This window comes from Falco cherrug, chromosome 2 (assembly GCF_023634085.1).
Source record: "Falco cherrug isolate bFalChe1 chromosome 2, bFalChe1.pri, whole genome shotgun sequence".
NCBI classification, from domain to species: Eukaryota; Metazoa; Chordata; class Aves; order Falconiformes; family Falconidae; genus Falco; species Falco cherrug.
Window position 1 is genome coordinate 18,046,845 of NC_073698.1, and position 15,808 is coordinate 18,062,652.

General features: G+C 43.7%; 1 protein-coding gene across 8 annotated transcripts in view; it reads left to right on the forward strand.

Moving 5' to 3' along the window:
- The window catches only part of ELMOD1 (ELMO domain containing 1), a 64,510-nt gene that overhangs the window by 10,043 nt on the left and 38,659 nt on the right, over nt 1-15,808 (forward strand). For 3 of the 8 annotated variants that reach the window (XM_055701571.1, XM_055701565.1, XM_055701573.1), the window contains exon 1: nt 1,225-1,395. The exons of 2 other annotated variants lie outside the window; for them this stretch is intronic. The gene's annotated coding sequence lies outside the window, so the exon portion shown is untranslated. 3 more of the 8 variants (XM_055701569.1, XM_055701566.1, XM_055701568.1) reach the window with 3 other exon arrangements.

Below are 15,808 nucleotides of genomic sequence, written 5' to 3' on the forward strand. Positions count from 1 at the left end.
TGGAGGCTGCTGAGACCCGTCCCTGCCGCTCAGTCAGCTCTGCAGATCACAGCATCTGCCAGCCAGGTGTGTTGGGCATAGTGATGTCAAAAAGTGGATGAGGAGCTACATAGCTCTAGCTAGGGGGAGGGTCAAGTACTGGTCTGCTTTGCCTTGGGTGTAAAACAGGAATAGCATTTCCTAGTCATTAAATGTTTAACTTGGTGACCCTAGTGTTTTCACCATACTTCTTGAATGTGACACTTAGTTATGCGATCAAAATGACAGCAAAAGGAGATTTAGGAGAAATTAAACCATGTCCCTGTAACGGGCATGCAGAAAGCTATTTTCAGGTTAGACGTAGAATTCACTTTGGAAAAGAGGTTAATTGGCTTTTTCAAAGGATGTCTGAAACCCCAAGACTAGGGGACAATGTGAGGATGCCAGTGCAGCCTGACAGCTGGCTTACAGCTTCAGAGGAACATCTGGACAGATGCGTGCAGCAGTAAGGAAGAGCAGAAGTGCAGACTGCCTACAGGCAGTACTAGCACTGGGCAACTGTAAATGATTCTGTAGCTGCTTCAGACAGGTTATTATCCTCCTGGAGGGGAGAGCCATATAAATAGACTGGCGTGCCTGCGATCCTGATCAGCAAATTTTAAACTTTGGAGATCAAAAGCCTTCGGGATATACCGCTGGGGTAGGAAGGACGCTGATCTCCTTGACGGGTTGGTGGGATGGATACAGAGGCAGAACGCTACCCTAGCTAAGCGGGACCTTAACACCTCGGAGACGTGCCCCGCTCTCCTGTAGGACCTGAACCGTACCGCTGTGGCCGGGCTCCGCTTGGCGCAGGCGGGTATCGCCTTTCCGCGGCAGGTGGGGAGGACGGGCCGTTATGCCTCCGGAGCCCGCCCGGCTTCGCTCTGGGACGGGGGAAGGTCGGAGAGCGGGGAGAGGTGCTGCTGCGGCGGGGACCGCTGGCAGCCGGCGCGCAGGGAGCCAGCGCTCCCCGGCCCCTTCCCCTCCCCGCGGGGCGGGCTCGGGCCCCGCCGCAGCCTCCCCCCGCGCTCGCCGGTAGGCGGCACCGCCGCCCGCCTGCCTCCGCCGCCTCCTCACCTTCGCCGGGTGCCGCGCCGGGTGACCCACATCGCGGCGGCAGCGCCGCACCCGCCCCCGAGGAAGGACGGCCCGGGACGGCGGCTGCGCCGCGCCACGGGGATGTAGCGGCGCGGAGCGGTGAGTGCGCGGCGGCGGGCCCTGCCGGTGGCCCCGCGGGTCGCCTAGCGACGGGAGGCGGCTCCGGGAGTCGCACCGCAGCCCCCTGCGCTGCCCGCCGCAGCCCCCCCCGCCCGGCCGCGGGTGCGAAGTTTTGCCCCCTTGAATGAGGGGCTCTCCCTGGGAAGACCTTGCGGCGTAAGGAAACTGCGGGGTCGGTGGGTGGTTTGCGCATTTGGGTTGGGTTTTTTTGCTGGTCTTTAATGTTTGTGGGTTTGTGTTGGTTTTTTTTTTTTAACGCCCCCACCTTTTGTAATTCTCGAGGGGGTGGCTGGAGGAGGCTGGCGCTGGGCGGCAGCCAGGGGCACGGTTCTGCGGCTCCGCAGTGGGCTCCGCGCCCTGCCCCGGCAGCCCGCCCTGCGCTGGGGGCCGCCGCCTGCCCCGCCGCCGCGGCGCGCAGCTGCCCGCAGGTCTGCACCTCGCGTACACCGGCGTATGGACGTGATAATGATGGTTTCTGGGGGGGTTGGTGGTTTTTTTTTTTTCTTCTATGGTACTCTCTTCCCTACCTCCCCTTCATACCCCGCATGGTCATTGTGTATTGAAGTTGCACTTATTCCTCAGTTAACTCTAGGACTGGTGTGTGTAGTCTTTTATGTTTCTCCCTGTCCTCACTGTTTCTGCTTTTCTTACCATTCCCATGAAAATGGCCAAAAGAGAGTAGCTAAAGTGTATGTCAGAGTGTGTGGGTGGGTGGGGAGAACAACACCTTTGTCCCAATTCAGTCAACTCACCAGTCAGATCACAAGAAGCTGGTTTTTGTGACAAAGGCGTTTGAAACAAAGGAGCCATTTTAGAAACTGAAATAAATGTATTTTGTGGCTTGCATGCTTTAGTAAATCCGGTAAATTCTCATTTTTCTCTCTCCTACCCGCTGCACACACCCCCATCCTATTTTATCCTGAAATGAGGTAGAATAGAAGAAATAGCATCTCTTAAACCCTGCATCATCTCTATGCACTACAGCAAGCTTACTGGTTGTCTTCTGTTTTAAACATTTCATTATGCATTTTTAAAGAACATTATTTTTTACTGGTAGATCCATGAATAGTTGAAGCAGTTGAGTGTGCCTGTTTTTAAGAACAGCTCATCTCCCTAAGATGAGAACAGCAAAAGACTTATGTGCAGTAATTTGGTAGGTGTTTCGTACTTAAGTCTATTTAACCTATTTAGCAAAGTGGAAGCACAGAGGAGACTTACTGATTCTTAAGAGAGCCTGCTTTTCTCTGACTTTCTTAAAGTGGACCATTGCATTTTCCAAACTGAACAGGTGGAGTTAGAAATACCTTTTGACTTGTTAAGTTCCTATAATATGTATATCATTTTAAGCAGTATTTCAACTAAAACTAATGCAAACCCACATTGCTGTAGCAATTGATCTATTGCCAAGCCTAATAGGCTTCCTGTCTCTGAGCATCTATGAATTCAGGAGTGAAATCATGTGACATTATCAGATGCTGTATGGATCACTCTAGAGAGAAAACTGGCAGAAAATACTTCCAGGAAAGCCCTAAACAATAGAAAAATAATGTAACAGAATACATTTGTGAACTTTCCTGCTGGTTCGCTGATATACAGTAAAAAATGTTCTGCTACTGTAAAAACCTGGTAGGACTAAGTGTGTAACCAGTGTCTACGAATCTTTTGCCTGCTCGGCTCTTGAGACAGGGCTTTATTAGCCGTGGGACAGGATCACATTAGCTGCAGTGACACTTGAACCCAAGAACTTCCTCTGGTCAAACATCTTTCTGTTACTCTTTCTGGGGAATTACAGCTCCTTGAGCCAAGTTATACTTAAGCAGAGAAACTTCGGGGCTATGTTGCATTAGGTGGTTATTTTGTTATCCATCATCTCCCATGCACAAACTGAGCTTTGCTGCTGTTTGCTGTGATGGAAGCAGAGAAAATGCTGTTGCAAAAATGCTAGCGTGTGTATGGCTCCAGACTGACGATAGTATTTAAATCATCTTATATTTAAAACTGTCCAGAGAACTTGGGCTTTTAAGCTGTGATCAGCTGTAACCAATGTTAACAAAAATTCTGTTTAGTTGTACAGACAGGGCATAAGTGATATACAGAGCCAGGCAAGCTTTATTTTTCCCAAGGGGTCATTTGAAGTGTTAGTAGAAAATTGCATGAAGAGCGAGCCTGGGCTGCCTGGAGATCAAATCTTGTTGGGCTTAATGCCCTATGGCTCATAAGACTACTTTTTTTTTTTTTTTTGTGAACATCTGCTCAGCCTTCTTGATTGGAAAGCTTGTTTTATTTGACGTTCCTTTGAAATCTTTTGCTCAGTGATGTAGGCCAAAAGACAACATGAAATGTGTTACCCTTCTTGAATGCAAGCTTTGGGAAGGAGGCAAGAAGAGTAACCTCCAGGGTGTGGTTTGCTGGAATACTGCAAAGGAAGCCAGGTGGTGAGATGCCAATCAAGAAAGAAGCACAAAGTAAGGAAAAATAAAATTAAAACTTAGACTGATCTAAAGAAAGTGAAGAGTGGTTGTGGTAGTGCAGGACTGAGGCTATGGTTCGGGCTTAGCATGCTCAGCATCCATGTAACATGATGTGAGCTCAGCCACATAACTGAGTTTGAGTGCTGAGCTGTGTGGCACCACAGAATTTGCCAAGCCTGAGCCAGAGGTGGAAATGCTGCTTGTACCTGCCAGGTAGTGGGAAGAGTTGCCTGACAGCAGAGACTGCGGGAATAGCTTCCTGAGTCAAGTGTCAGTGGTATATGGGACTGCATGAGCTCCCCTTTTCAAGGCAAAGAAAGCATTTTAGTGCTAAACTGACCTGTTTGACTTTGCCTTGAAACAAATTATGGATATGTTTACACAAGCGATTTGGCTCACATCCAGCTTAAGTATCTGACACATCCTCTGGAGACCTTCTCTAGCTGCTTTGCAGTGGTCAGGTCTCAGACCAGTCTTGCTACAACAGACCTGAACTCTCTTGATGAAATTAAACCAGGAGTGCTCTGGGAGCACTCCCAGTCAATTGCTAAGTCTTGTATGAAAGATACGGGTTTCTTAGAAGTACCTCTGAGGTGTAATTGAGTGAGCAGTTCTCATCCGCTTTAGCATCAAACCAATGAAGAGCCCTATATAAAGTTTGTTAGCTTCAAACATTTCTGGCAGTTTGCTCTGGAGTGCCAGGTCCTACTCTGCTGCAAAATGTGAGCAAACACGTCTTAGCTTTCTGCTACAGCTGAGAGGCTCTTCAAGAAGATAGTTTCCAGCACCTATAGTAGGTGTAGTACCTGAGCAGAACCAAGTGGTTGGCTGTGGTGTTTTTAACGTGTCCTAATCTGTCTGCGCATCCTCAGGCTGAGCACTGCTTTCTGGTTCAGCCAGCTTACAGTCACAGATGTACAAAGGAGCCTGGAGATCAGGAGAAATACAGGAGGTACTAAGACTGGAATTGAAAACAATTGGCAGATCAAGCAGGTAAAATTGTGACTTGTTAGAGCAGAGTTAGGAGGCACAGGTTGCTGTGGTCCTCATGACTGTGTCTGTAGGAAACTGTGTGTACTTGGGAGCTCTCCCCTCTCTGGTGGTATTGTACCTAGAATGACTTCGCAGGCATTCATAGTCTTAATATACATGCCTGCGCTAATGTTTTAACTGAGATCGTGTGTTTTCAAAGTAAATCCCCCAGTTGTCCCTGCCTTTTTGTTTTTTGCCTCACTTGTGGGCTAGTCTTGGAGTACCTGACAATAAAAAGGAGGAACTGTTTTGGGAGCATACCAACTGTGGCCTGACATTCAGTCCCAGGGATCACGTTGGAGCCACTCCAGCATCCTTATTGGGTGTTTTGTTTAAAAAAACCTTTCTCCCATCTATGTAGTTTCAATTTCAGATGCTTGGCACTATTTTGTTGGGGTTTTTTTCCTCGGCAAAACCACTTCTAGTGGTCTGTGCTATGCATTGATGTAGCTGTGGCTCCTATGGTAGGGATGTATTTTGCTTCTCCATGGAAGAATGCTCAGGCAGAGAGATTAACGGACAGGACCAAAACCAAGAAAAGCAGTTATACAAGGTACTGTCTCCCAGCTCCCTATATCACGTTGCTAACCCACTCACAGTTAACTGATGTCTTCAGAAGGTGCATAAGGAAGAAAGGCTGTTTCTGTAACAAATGGTTATTTAGGACTGTGTACAACTGGCTATCAATTTCACAAACATAGGCGTTATTCCTTAGTGTATACACCATCTGTCACATAAGCCCATATTGTGTACTTGCGTCTGAGTCTGCCAAAAGTGAACTGAGAAGTTTCCTAGAACCCCAAAATTTTGATGCTGCTGGGATCAGCAAGAGCTCCTGTGGCCAGTTCGGGTTTGTACTGAAGACAAACAGAGTTTTTGTCACTGACTTTTTTTTTTTTTCCTTTTTTCAGTAGTCTTATTTGTATATTTAAAACCAAAAATAAACCCCTACCTTTCATTGTCCTCCAGGATGCTTCAGGTATTGAGACTTGTCTATGGTGTAGCAACAATTTGTTACTGCACTCATAAGATTTGCATGATCAGGTGGCGTGCAGGTGGTAGGAATTGGGCACCTTACTATAAAGCAGTCCTGTGGTCCTGGAAAATGTAGTTCTCTTCCATAACTCTGGTAGGCAGTTATAAGAGCAAGTCTCATACTCCCTCTCCCACTCTGCTTTCACAAAGCCACATCCATATCAACATTGGCTTGGTTGTGTGCCAGCAAACAGGTTGTACCTCTGAAACACTAAGATCAATGTGGGGTTTGTTAAATTTGGGCTTGCTAGGCCTTCATGCTGTCAGTGTTAAGGCAGCGTGAGGAGAACAGATGGATTGAAGGAGGAAAAGAGGAGTTCTTGCTGAACCATTTGAGGAAGGGAGCAGAGAAAGGAAGCTCCCAGAAGAAGATACGGAAAACAGGACATACCCTATGCACAAATTAAGAAAAGGCCATGCAATCTACCACAACTATTTGGTGGGGGACCACAACAATATCTCCAAGGATCTGAGATAGTCTTGTTCTTCCTTGAGTCTTGTCTGACCTGACAACCTATGGTGTTTTGGGTCAGGGCTTGTTGGTTTTATACATAATCTTTGGAGTCTTTAGGCACCTATGTGAACAAGATGCCCTAGAACTGCTGGATTGAGGTTTCCTTTTGGAAGGGAAAAGTGTTTCAGCAGTGTTGTTTGTTTTTTTAATACTATAGACTGTTTTAGCTGGAGTGGCTTTTATTCCTAACTCTCCTTTATTTATTCTGTTGTAGGGATTATTTGAAATTCTGGGGGGTACTTTTTCTTCCAGCGGTGGAAATTGAGTGGTGCAGCATGAGCAAGGGAGTGCTCTTGTGCATCTTGAGCATCAGCTAACATCATACACAAACCAAGCAATTCAGGACTAGATCTAAAGTGTGAAAGATGGGAGAAAGATTGTGGTCACCATTCAGTTCAAGAAACAACCAACCAACCAAATAAAAAAAAAAATCGCCAAAAAAAACCAAAGCCAAAAATCCACCACTGAAAACAGCCAGCCCACTGAACCTGGAGAAAGTTTTGGTCTGCACATCAGGTTACTATCTCAAGGATGAGAACAGTTCATATTAGTGATTTATTATGGGTGTATCTGATGCAAGTGTTCTGGAAACTTGTTTTATTTATCTTCTTTTATAAATATTTTTTTTAACTATCACTTTACACTTATGAGGTAAAGGGTAGGACCATAAAAAATGTATGCCCCACTATTCTAAGCAGAAAGAGAAGCTGAAGGAAGACTTTCAGTGTTGCATTACATTAGGAATAAGTGTGTTACGGCAATGCTGTCAATCATCCTGTCCTAGTTTGTATTCTTTCTTGCTTTGCTTTGTTCTTCTCCCTGCTTGGTAATGGTGTGTCAGGAACAGTTTCTAATGGTCTTCATGTCTCTTCTTTCTCATCTCTTCCCATATTGTCTTTTCCCCTCTTTCCAGTTTTCTGCTATCAAATCTTTGCCAGCATGCTTTTTTTGTCTGAAACTGGGCACCTAAAAGAAAGCAAACACCTGGTAGGACTGAGCAGGAAGTGGCAGAGGGAAGGAGAGCACCATGGCACCTCACATTTCCCTTGCCACTGACTTCTCCTACTTGGTTGAGAAAGGGCATCTTGTGCAATCACCCCATAAGGATGGTTCCTGGACCATGCCTGAAAGTGTATTTCATAAGTCTTGCTTACTAGCTGGTATAACTTGATTGCCCTTCAAAACATTCTTTCCTTTTTTACCTTTTGTAGATCTTCATCACCTTCTCCTTTCGCTTCATCCTGTTAGAGGGGTGTTTGTGTTGCTGCATCCCTCCTTGCTATGGATGTCCCTGTCACCAAGCTCTATCCTAGCTTGCTTTCTCGACTACTTACAGAAGCAGTGCTAGATTTTGGTGCTGCTTGGAGTTAGCTTAAGCTACAAAAGTGTGAAGTGAATCTTAATACAGTCACTTTTACAGTTGTTCACAACTCTTCTTAATGGAAGCTAAAATTTGATAAGATGCCTGTGACTTCCAAGTTGAAGAGTCTACTGGTAGCTGCTGGTGTATAGGCCTGTCTGAACAACAGCTTTGGGAAGATACCCCTAAAGTGATATTTATTTTTTTAACCATCTTGCTGTTCAAAACATTTCCCTAAAGAAGGGCTTAAACCTGTTTCAACCAAAGCATGGAGTTTGCAATATTTATTGCAGAAACTTAAGGAAACTTTTGCTTCCATGAGCAAATAGATTATTTCTTCCACTTCTCCTCACCCCAGACATTGGTAAAATCAGAGCAACCTACCCTGTGCAGATTCTTCTGGGAAGCAAGTGCATAACCAGAGCTTCCAGCAAGGTCATGTACTTGGAGCTGTCCTGGTTTCCTGCCTCTTGGGATGCAGAGCATCTCGCTGAGCAGCAAGCAGGAGATAAAATAGTAGGCCATGAGGTTTGCAAAAAATCTGCAGTGGGATTTTTAGTCCTCTTCTCTGCAGATTAAGTATGTTGCTCATTTATTGTGGTCCCTCAGCAGACTGCAGGACTGCAGGCAGCTAACAGCTGGTGCATAACGCTTTCTATAGGATGCTTACAGTTTCTCAAATGTGGAACTTCACGACACTATCTGACTGGCTTACTGCATGGGAGGCCCTTGTCCTTGAGTCCTGTCTTAGGGGAAGAGCATGTCTGTAAAATTACAGAAGGACATACAGAAGCTCTCATGTATCCCACTCTTGCTTGTCTAGCTCAGAGAGCTCTGTGGAAAAGTTGTTGATTGCATGCCAAAGTAATCTGGATGCAGTGACAGGAAAACTAGGCAACACATGGAGCAATTTTCTGTTAGATCAGTATGAATGGTGTCTAATCTTCACCAAGTTCCTGGGTAAATAAATTGTTTTATGCTCCTCTAGCTTGAAAGCTTTGTTTGGCCTTTGTCTTGACACCTCTAGTGTCCTTAATTATTTTTTTTTTGTCAGTTAACAAAAAAAATATGAAAGTCTTTAGTTCTACATGCTTTCAGGCTGTTGCTCAGCGTGAGGTTGTATTGATCTGACAGCTGAATTAACTCTGTGTGGTCCAAGCAAATATAAAAGATGTTGGAAAGGCAGTGGAAAAGAAAGAGCAAGCATCTCTGTTGTAATTCTATTGAGACTGCAGGTCTCTGTGACCCATTGTTAGGATGATGTTCCTCCCTTGCAAACTGCTGCATGTCAGGAATTGGTAGGGCTCTAAAGCAAATCTAGACTTCAGTTAATTTTGGTGACAAGTTAATACTTCATCTTTGCCTTTTCTCTTATAACCTCCTATCATCTAGGTGATGAGATGGAAACTAAGAAGGGAAGACAAAACAAACAGTTTCAGTCGTTCACTTTTGGAAAGAGTAATTTTGGGGTTTTTTCTATGGAGCTTCTGTGGAGCATTAAGTCTGGGAGCTAACCAGGCAGTATCTTTGGATTTTATGCATCCAGTCTTATAGGATTTATTCTAAACCTGAAGGAATGTTGCTACCAAGTGTGATGTTTCATTTAGAACAGACTTCCTTGCGCTACAAGCTGTTGTGTAGTGTATCTGGAAACAGGTCAAGTAGGCCAGAAACATTGCACCACAAACCATGTAGAACACATGAGCTGCCCAGATGGTGATGCTGTTCTCTTGGGTGTATTCATCAGTGGTCAAGCGAAAGTTCATGAGAAGTGGCTAAAAATTACGCTTTTTTATAATGCATCAAGTGGTTGGAGGGAAGCTGCTGTGGGTTGAAGGCTTTTTTCAAAAATGAGACTTCAGTTTCAGCTGAGGTATCATCTACTTGGGTCTTTTCTGGATAAAATACACTTTCCTCAATAAGAAAAGTAAGCTTATTAAGGATGGAAACATAGACAGAGACAGTACTTGAATAGTTTAATTCCTGTTCAAGTTAAGCATCTGATTACATTTCTAGAAGTTCACAGTACTCTGGGGTGTGGAGAGCTTCCTCTTCTTTTTAACTTTGTATTTAGTATTAGAAATAGAATGTACCCAGTGAAGTCTTCACCAGTGACCTGACGTGACTTCATATAATTTTGTCCTCAACATCTTTCAACATTGTAGTAGAGCAGAGCTGATAGAAATTGGTAAAAGTAGATTATAGCTACAGTTCTACATGCAAAATATGCCTGTATGTGTTACGTACGTATACATTTCCTTTGTTGAATTTCTGGGATTTATCTTGCTTCAAACACAGGTACATAACCATAGCCTTTTTCTTTTAAAGGGCAGAGATCAGGAATAAACCGTGGAAATGTTTCTACAATGCTGAGTTTTGGTTTGATGTTTTCTTCATCAAACTGGGTTACGGCTCAACAAAAATCTACTGAGGAGTTGCAGCGTGTAGGCTGAACTGGATGGTGTTAGAGGTAATTTGGCATGTGAGACTTAATGAGTTAAGTTCTCTTAAACCCAAATGCAGTCCTATGTGACTGTCTTACAGGTTTTGTAAGATCCTCTTGATGCTTGCTTGTTTCTGTCTTGTCTGTGATGCTGTTTACCACTTTAAAGGGGCAGTAATGGACTGAAGTGAAGCGCTAAGTTAGGACTACAGAATTAGACACTTTCAAAGCACTGTTCTGTGGCTTGGAAGAAAGGGGTTTTTTGTGCTTTCCCACTCCCCCAGCTCTGTTGTGATTTTAAACTTTTATTCAGGGCTCTTTCTCTGTATTGCTTAATTGTGTTGTATGTGCTCATGCTCACAGGCTTTTTTAGACAGGACTAAAATTCGATGATTTTTGACTTCATACCTAGCCATTCCCTCACTCCCCTAGTGAGACAGAGAAACCTAAAATGTCAATGTGATGGAGATTAGGAGAGGGGAGAAAAATCTTATTACCTGTGACAGTGTGACTGAAGTCAGGTCTTGCTTATTAGCTTCATCAATCAAGTGTGACATTTTGTTCCAAGACTTTCTTCTAAAGAATGCTTAAAATTTAATATAGCCTTGTCTTGGGCACATGGAAACGAAAATACCTTTCTGTACTGAGACAGGAAACTGAGCTCACAAAAACAAGCACCCGCTGTTGATCTTTGAGGTGGGTCCTTCCAGGGGCTGTACCTGTTGGTGTCAGGCACAACTGCTTCTGAGCCATGCAGAGTGCTTTTGAACTCCATGGAACTGAGGTTTGAAGCAATCTGTTCCTGAGAGCCTTTTCCCAAGGATGTGTTCTGAGTTGGAGAGGTCTATGCACTGTTCTTCCTATAACATTCAAAGAACTTAAGCAACTATGTTGTAATTGAGATGGTCAAAGATTCTCTGTTTTTACTGTGTTTTTCAATATGTTTTGAAGTTACTTTTATTCCAGCTTTGAGCATGAATGCAAGTTGGAAGGTGCAAGTAAGTATATGTCTGTTCTGTGGGATAGCTTGATAAACAAGACTTGCTGAGAATGTGTGGCTTCACCAAACTGAGGTCCTGGAGTTGTTGGGGTTTTATGTGTATTTGGGGGTTTTGTGTGTTATATTGATACTGGCAGGACTCTTGTGCACTCTTATTCTTGATTTTTAGGTCGCTTAAAATTACTTGTTTATGGTCAAATGGAGTGGTCAGGAGAGATGAGGTAGAGGGAGTAATCTTGTTCCATCCTCAGGCTAAGCTTGTTTCATGGAAAATATTACAAATTAGAGAGGATCATAGTGAGAGGTTGGTAGCTCTTAAACTAATAAAATAGCAAGGACTTGAGCTCCCTGTATGTTATATAGAGTACTCTGAGTATTACTCGGGGTATCTGAGATTGCTTCCCCCACAGTCACTCTTATGGGGAAGAGAATCAAAGGCTGGAAGGGACCTCAGAAGGTCTTCACCCCAACCTCACAGCAGGGTCAGATCTGAGGTCAGGTTTCTCAGGGCTTCATTCATTTGGGGCTTGAAACCTCAAAGGATGGAGTCTGCATAATCTGTCTGGACAACCTGTGCCACTGCCTGACTTTCCTCTTGGGGGGGAAAAATTTTTCCCCATCTAGGCTGAACCTCTTCTGTTTAAGTTTATGCATGTTGTTTTTCACCTTCCTGCCCTGTACCGCTATGAAGAGTCCATCAAAGACTTCTCAATGTCCTCCCTCTAGGCTCTGGAAGTGCTGCTAGGTCTCCCAAAGCTGTCTCTGCCCTGAGCTGAACAAGCCTGTCTCCCCTAGCCTCTCCCTCATCACCTGTGGCCTTTGATTAACTCTCTACGGTTTATTGGTGTCTTTTGTGTATTGCTTGGGCCCAAACTAAAGAGTGTGTAAATGTGGTCCAAAGAGTGCTGGGCAGAGGAAGATAATCCCTTCCTTCAATCTACTTATTGGCTCTGCTTGTGTTCACACAGCCTGGGGTGCTGTTGTCTGTCTTTGCATACCACCAGCTTGCAGCCAGCTTGCTATCCACCAGGACCTCAAGGGACATTTCATAATGTGTATCAGCTATTCTTCCCCCTTCTAATTCTAGTTATTGCAGATTAGTGTTCAGGATAGAGAAGCATCAATATTCCCATCAGCAAAAAAAAAAAAATAAAATAAAAGAACGCAGGGTAGCAAAACACTTCTGATGATATAAGGCTCAGATTTTTGTCCCTCACAAATAAGTACACGTAGGCTTTTGAGGTGAATGAGGGATAAGAAGTGGCAACCCAGGATGCTACTGAAAAGTTGCAATCTGAAATCAATTTTATCGTGGTAGTGGCATTCAGCTCAAAAGCACCTACTCTGAAAGTAAAACAACTAAACGTAAAAATAAATGAATTATCCCCCCCCGCACTCATGATGACTGTTGCAATTACTGCCTGCTATTTCAAACATACGTCCTTTTTTTATTTTTTTGTGAGGAGGAAAGTTTGGATGAACTGTCATCTAATGATCCACCTAAACAAAGTCTTATATTCAGCCTGCTCATCTTAATGGTTCTGAATTTGCCTCTTCAGCATAGCTACTTTTTCTTTATAATTAGAATACAAACCTTCTAAAATGTTTACAACATGCCAGGTGAGCCATTAGCTTACAAGACAAACATTGGGAAGAAAACTAGTTTGGTTTTATATTTTACTCTGCAAATATCGTGATTTCTATTAAATAACACAACTTTTTCACTCAGGTGTATCTGCAGGTCTCTTGAAGACAAACAAAGCAAACCCTCTGTTTCAGATAGAGGCGACTTTTAAGGCTTACTCTTGACTTCTTTTAGCCTCCAGCAATTGTTCACCTTTCACATTGATGCATGTTTTGCTATACTATGTAAAGGATCATAGAGTCACAGGAATTGAAATAGTTAACATTTGTTTATTTAGGGAAAGCTTCATTTCTGTTTTGAGACAGATCTTGCATGGTTTTGCTGTTCTATGTGATAATAGTAGTACTGCTTCTCTTCCAAGAAAAGCTGGAGCTAGTTTTAGGAAGGGAAACTCCTGTCTAGTTGAAGATAAACTGGATGAAACAATTGGCAGTGAATGGGTATGTGGGTGTGGTGTTGGAGGGAGGAGGAGGTTGATTTGTGGAAGTGGTGTGGTGTAGGATAAAATCCTGCAAGCTGAGAAACTTGAGTGTATGGGAGATCCAAATCTCATCCTTGCTCTGTCACCCTCAGTCTTGGAGCCTTAGAACATGAGTTGTTTCATGCCAAAGAGCAAACTTTTTACATAAGGCCAAGGGGTTTTCAGTAGTGGAACTGTGTTGTTGGCTTAAGCTACTTCTAGGGAATTAATGAAGGATGGCTAACAAGGTCAAACCTACTTGTCTTTAGGCTTGCTCCAACTGCATGACTTAAAATCAGAAAGGGCTGAAAAGCTGCTGACAAAAGGAGAAGAGGGGAAGTTTTCTTGCAGGTTTCTTGTTGAGAAAACGTGAATGTGTATAGCTTAAAGCTGAAGCATTTTCTTAGTCTGCAGAAAAACACAGCTGCAAGTTCACATTAGTGAAACTATGTAAAAGCACAAACTCGGGCTCCTCAGTGGTGGGTGGGTGCTGTGGCCAACAGGCTGGTCCCCACTGGATACCTGCTGGCTCTGAGTGTCCTGCTAAGAGTCTAGTATTTTCCGACAGAAGCGCAGGAAGTTGAGTCTTCAGAAACTTGTATTTCAGTCTCCCCAAGTCCATAACTGCTGTCAGCTTCTCAGCTAAATTGTGTACTTGTTGTGCTCGCTCTTTCAAAAAGCTTACAAACATTCGTTACCCTGATTATCTATCACTTGTAGAAAACTCACATATGTGTGTTCTTTTCCTGCAAGTGGACCTTAAAGCCTTCCTGATCTGCAGATGTCCAACTTGCTAAGGAAACTCTTTCCTTAAGAAGACAAGCGGTCAAGTCCCTCTCCCTAGCCACAAATGCTTTTTTTTTTTCTTTTTCTCAGCACATGTAATGGCAATTGACTGAAACGTTTTGGGCAAACTCTGAAGTGGTGTTCATGCAATCCAAAGCTATATAGCTGCTCTTGTTCACTGAGATGCTGTAACAACTTTACTGGAAGATAGAGTACTCATTTATTTTGTATGGAATTTTATTTCTTTTTTTCATTTAAATCTATTTTGAGAGCAAAAGAGATTGGCAGAAATTAGGTCTTGTGGCTCTACAGGTTTATGCATAGTTGAATTTAGCTGTGAATTGTGGTAACAGTCTTTTTGAAGAGTTTAAAGGCTGTTTTCTTCACAGAAAATCTTTACTGATTTCCCCTGGAGGAATTCAGTAGAGGTATATGGAAATGGGGGAATGCTGCCTGCCAGTCCTACTTGTTTGAAGATGACCGTAAACTCTCACCTTCTGATTTGGCTTCCCAATCTAGCCTAGATGTCAATAACTTTGTCGTGTGTGTGTCCTCGTAAGTGAATTATTGCAAGAATTGCAGAGCATGGCATCAGTTTCTATCCCTGTACTTAGCAGATGACAGCGTTTACAAAGCCTGTCTGCCAGACATTAAACTTTTTACCTTACGAACGAAGACAGCAGCATAGGCTTTCTGTGCTTTTGTTTGTGCTGGAAGTCTTGCCTCTAGGCCTTGAAATCTTCTTGGTAGAGTCAGGTGGAATTTGATTGTTTTGTGTTCCAGTGGAGGAAACTGCTTTTGAGGCCATAGACTTTCTGTGGACCTGGTTATTGTCTGGGCCTGTGCTTCGGGACTCGCTGTTGAAGCCTGCAGGGTGAACTGTTCCTCTCTAAGCTGGAGAACTTTGATGTTGCCTTCTGTGGCATCAGGACTTCAGCTGTAAAGTTTCTTTGGTGACTTCCCCACCCTGCCCCCTTTCAATTAAAAGGGAGAAAGCAAGGAGAATTATTCTTGTAATTCCAAGGGTGTGCTCATAAAGAGATTCAAAATTGGCACTTTTAACCACTTGTCAAGCTTGTGGTGTCACTTAGTTATGTTTTTTTCTGTGTAACCAATGACGTTCCTTTGAGTTTATCTTTCTGGGTAGAAGGCAAGGGTTTATGAACAGCAATGTTGACTTCTTAAAATACAGGGGTTTAAACAGTCTAATTTTTAATGAGTATTCAAAACATATTTATAATTGGCTATAGCTGGTAGCTGTTCTTGAAGGGCAAGTATCTTGAAGCTCCTACCATGCCACATTTGGGTAAGCCGGTTCTGGAGTTCAGGCAAGTGGAATTTCTCTTCTCTTTAAAGCAGTAGTAAAAAAGCAGCATCATTTTCAGCAAAAGCCTTGATCAGAATCAAGGAGCTGACCTCAGAGGCTGGGGCTGGCACATACTTTCAGAGGAGGTTGATTTGACAGCTCCTGGCACTTCTGGTGTATTCTTTACACTGTTGCCCTTACAGGTCAAATACTGTGGTGAAGCTTCCTTTGCTCACATTGATGCTAAAAAGCTGAGACTCGGCTGTGAGAATCTTTCACAAACTGTATCTTTAGAACAGCAAATTATTAGACTGGAGAAATGGGAGCAGGTTACATCCCCTCCAGTTTTTGCCTATCTCCTATGTTTGCTGTCACTGAAGACCTATCAAAGGCTGCAGCAGGAAGCGTTAGGAGCCTGCCTACTCCAGTTCATTAATGAACCGGAGTTGGATATTAGCATCTCTCTGCCCTTGCAAGCAGGCGTCACTGCAGTCAGCACCAATTACAGCTGTATTCA